The following is a 4,385-nucleotide window of genomic DNA, read 5'->3' as shown; positions in this document are numbered from 1 at the left end:
GACAAATGAAGTAAACTAGTATTATGCCATAATAAAGTATGTGTTCTTCTAATTTTACTCTGTTCCTTCACTAATGGTAGTAAGCGAACAGCTTCTTCATGATCTTCACTCCTAAATGCATCCCAACACTTGTCCTCTAGCGACATCTTGTGATCAGTTAATTAGATTGAATAGATTCATTGATACCCGCCCACACATCAGAGATTCAATACACTAAACACACATACCATAACTGAGAGAGAGGGAGAGAATCTTTTTGCCTGTAAAATAATTTCTCAATTTATAGAGATTAATGTCCTTTTCATAGTTTTTGAACTGAATCTAAGCACACATGTAATAGCAGTATTTACGAATATGGCAAGAAATTAATAGGCAGATTAGCAGCTGCAGTAGTTAGCATTCATGCACTAATACAAAATATGCCATTTTGCTTTATTCTTCACATGCTCAATGGCACTTGGCTACAAATTTGCCAATATAAAATCCACCAATACACTGCAATCATTAATCACTAATATTAAGATCCACTAACTATTCCCACTATATGGGATATCAACTAGTGTAGCCTGAGTGCCATAATTCATAGTTCATAGTAACTTTATGCCAATAACAACATTAATACTAAACATAGTTTGAAACTAACAATAACTATTTAAATAACAATGTTACTAATAATAAAGATAATTCTAATTATAGAGATAGGGAAATTAGTATCTGATGACAGCTCAGCTTTTACAACTCAACTAATTAATAAATCTACAAGCATCAGCAAAAATAATAATGAACAGAACAAAATGAAATACTATAGACAATCATCCCTAACTAATTATTTATTTACATTATTTATCTCTAATGTAACTAGCAATAGATTTCTCTTCTATTGTATCCAGTGCTGTAGCTAATGATGACCAACTGGGACCTCCTTTCTCTCTCACTTTATCTTCTCCTCTTAACCAGGCAGACATACACTGTATCAGACATGGCTTACATTCTCCATGATCCTTCTTAATAGCATTTAGTGTTGGATTATATAATCCTAAATGAAGTCCAAACTGATAACATTTTGTACAATCCAATTGATTGAGTATTGTTAGCTCTCTATTGACAATATCAAAATCTTTAATATCTATAAAATAATGATTAGTAACACGTACATGTACACTGACACAGTCTGCACTCTCACTGACAATTGATAGTACATAGTGTAACATACCTAGCTTTATTGTAGTGTCTTTGTTGAATACTTTAGACTTTATTTCAATCAGTTCCTGTATATAATCTTTGTCACTATATAGTGTATTGCTGAAAGGTGAGTTTAACAGATGTACAAGTATAATTGTTAGTACTATAAGCCACACAATGACAACCCACAATTATGACAAAGACTGAGTAATTGATAAGAAATAGAATTACTTTTCTAAGATATGACCTTTTGATTATTAGTGCTTGTATTAATGTATCAAACAGTTTGTGTATGTTAATCTTACCTTAATATCATGTCCTCCTAATAGTGACAGGTTACTAATATCTGATAATATTTCACAACTTAAGATCTCCTTCAATTCTGTATTTATGGAACCAGTGGTAACAAGAAATGGTCATTGTTCAACTACTGCTGAGAGTGCAGCTTTTACACTATACACTGTCCTTTCTCTTGGTGTATTTACAGGATAGGCTAGTTCTTTAGGATCAATAACTAACTCTTTTACCTCTAGACTGGGACAGGATTTTTTATAAACACTCATTACCTCTCCTATCACATCTCTTCCTACTGACATCATAATGTGTTCTTTAAAGGACATCATTACTAGTACACACTGGCTCTCATCAACAATCTCTACCAGTGATCCTACACCATGACCATTAGACCAATAAAATCCATTCTTCCAAAATAAATGTACAGTAACGATTTAACTTGTCATCTTCTTGAGGTAGAGCCATTTTGTCATTTGTAAGCAAGACGTAATGAGAGCTAGGACATGGAAGTATTGAGGAGGAAAGAAATGATGTTTACTAGTACACTGTAGACACCAACCAAACTAGTACACTTGACTAGTCATTTCATCAGGTCTATCAGTAGACAAAAAGACATGGAAAGAACAACAACCTTTCTCCTCTTCTTTCTGTCCCTCCCTCCTCCTCCTCTTCTACTGCTAACTGATGGAGGTTTATCATTCTTAGGAAAGATGGACTAATTTTTTCACAGAGTTCCATGTTCTTCAGAAAACCAATCAACATGTCAGGATCATGCATATTTAGGGAAGTGTCTAGTCAGACCAGACACACTAACAATACCAGTATTACTAGCAATGTCAACGTGTTCTTTGAATGTCTCTGGAGCAAAGAGAATCCCATTCACCTCAGTTAGTAGTATACCCTTATTCACAACAACCCATACCTTGTTTTCGCTTTTAAGAACACTGATCAAACCAGTTGAGTGCAACAAATCAAGAACATCCAAGACGCCTTCTCTCTTATCTGGTATAAAGTAATCATTATTGTCCTTACCAGCAGACATTAAATCAGAGAGGATCAGTATATTCACTTTCCTTTCCTCCAGTAGACCATACATCATGTGACAATAATAACTCAAATTCTTTCCACTTGTACTACGAATGGACTCACAGTCACTAGACAACAGGAATTCATACCACTTCCACCAAGCTTACGACAATCTAAGAAGACACTATCACATCTTTCCCTTACAATAATCTCCTGTATTTCTTCCTTTATCCTTCTCCTTTCAACAGGATTACTTATCTCATCCACATGACTGACTATCACAATAACATGGCATTGATTAAGAGCTTCTGTGCTTCATTTCTGACAACTATTAGCCACTGATAAAGCTGTTTGACTGGTTCCTTTTTCAATATATTGACTACTATCAGGAACACATCACCGGAACCTCGTAACAGATTCTCAATGGCAGCACTGTGACTGGAGTAGTATTCAGAATGACCAGCAAAATCATATAGAATGATGTGTCCTAGTGTCCTGTGTTGTAGTTTATAAGGAATGATGCCAACAGTACAGGGCACTACAAATTATGCTGTTAATTGTTAATCATGTCTTGCATATATATAAGTGTTAACAAATGGTCACTGTCATTGTCAGTGGCATGCTACAACAAGTGCAAGTATGTCTACCAAATGAAGCTCATTTCACCAATCATTCCTCCACCAAATTTATAGTGTGTTAGCATAGAAATTGTCTTTTTGCATGTATAGCAACCATTTTTCTATAAACTATAAAACTACATTTACTGTATATGCATTTGAGTATAGGTGTGTGTATAAGCATACTTGTATGCATACATTATATGATTATGTGGATCTACATTACAGTACATTACTAGTAAAAAGTGACTCTGCCTAATATTTGGCCATTTCAACCAATAAACTGTATTTTGTGTTTTTCAATAATGAATGTACACTACCCAACTCTTTACCATGAATTTTTTGCAGATTAAAGTAACCACAAAGTTGCATTGTGTTTTATTGTGACCATTTAAGAGTTTTGTCTTTGTCTCTTTCATTTATTCATTCATTGAACTGTTTTTATTTCTACACAGAAATATGTGCTGTGTCACGTCATCATGTTCAAAGAATGAAATTGAAAGATGCCTCAAACTTTTTGGTCAGGCAGCAAACCCAGCAATGAATACTGTATCAACTACTAAAGCATGATTAGTGAGTATATTGAGGAAGTATAGGTTTGAAAGCGGATCATCTGATACTGAGGTTGGTTATAGATGATCTTGTTCATCATTGAAATACTTTCATGCATAATTTATTTTTATTTTTGTAGATATACAATTAAAAAGGAAACAAGGTTTTACTCAGTCTCCAAAAGATTGTTTTTCTAAGAATGACTCCCTAATAAAATCAGTTGGAATTAAATTTTATTATTATTTTCGGGTAGTTTACAAGCATAATATTATTTTGAAATTGTTTTGCAAAATATTAATAAGTTTCTGTAATTTTTATTAGATGAATCTCAAGGGCTTGGTGTAGGTGTGGTTAGCCCTGCCTTAAAACCACGTGGAGTCATCATGAGAATTTTTTATACTCCTGAACCTGGATTTCCTATTGTCGACACAAGATAAGTGAACTTCTGATTGGCTGAAGGTGTTTAGTTGCTCCTAGTGAGTCAGAGAGTTGTTCCAGAGGATAATGGTTTCATGCTTATCTCAATGGACTTTCTTAGTGTGGTGTTGTCCTCGGAGAGACTAGTTAGAGAGAGAATTAAACGTGCTTTTCCATCTGCCTCCACCCCTACTGCTGCTAAAAAAAAGTTGTACTTATCTCTTATTCTTCCTATTTTTACCTACTGTGCTCCTCTTTGGCGCCCGTCCCTACTGAAGGATATCATTGCTGTTGAAC

At 34.4% G+C, this 4,385-nt stretch overlaps 1 long non-coding RNA gene across 1 annotated transcript in view; it reads left to right on the top strand.

Moving 5' to 3' along the window:
• LOC109587213 (uncharacterized) overlaps positions 1-3,919 on the top strand; it is a 15,078-nt gene extending 11,159 nt beyond the window's left edge. Inside the window, exons 6-7 of the long non-coding RNA XR_002187447.1 lie at positions 3,575-3,743; positions 3,811-3,919. This is a non-coding gene — a long non-coding RNA (uncharacterized LOC109587213). The remainder of the gene's footprint in view (positions 1-3,574; positions 3,744-3,810) is intronic.
• The last annotated feature ends 466 nt before the right edge of the window (positions 3,920-4,385 follow it).

The sequence above is a fragment of the Amphimedon queenslandica genome, unplaced genomic scaffold, assembly GCF_000090795.2.
Source record: "Amphimedon queenslandica unplaced genomic scaffold, v1.1 AMPQUscaffold_12652, whole genome shotgun sequence".
Lineage (NCBI taxonomy): Eukaryota > Metazoa > Porifera > Demospongiae > Haplosclerida > Niphatidae > Amphimedon > Amphimedon queenslandica.
The sequence above is the reverse complement of the archived record's forward strand: the minus strand, read 5'-3'. Positions and strand labels throughout refer to the sequence as shown.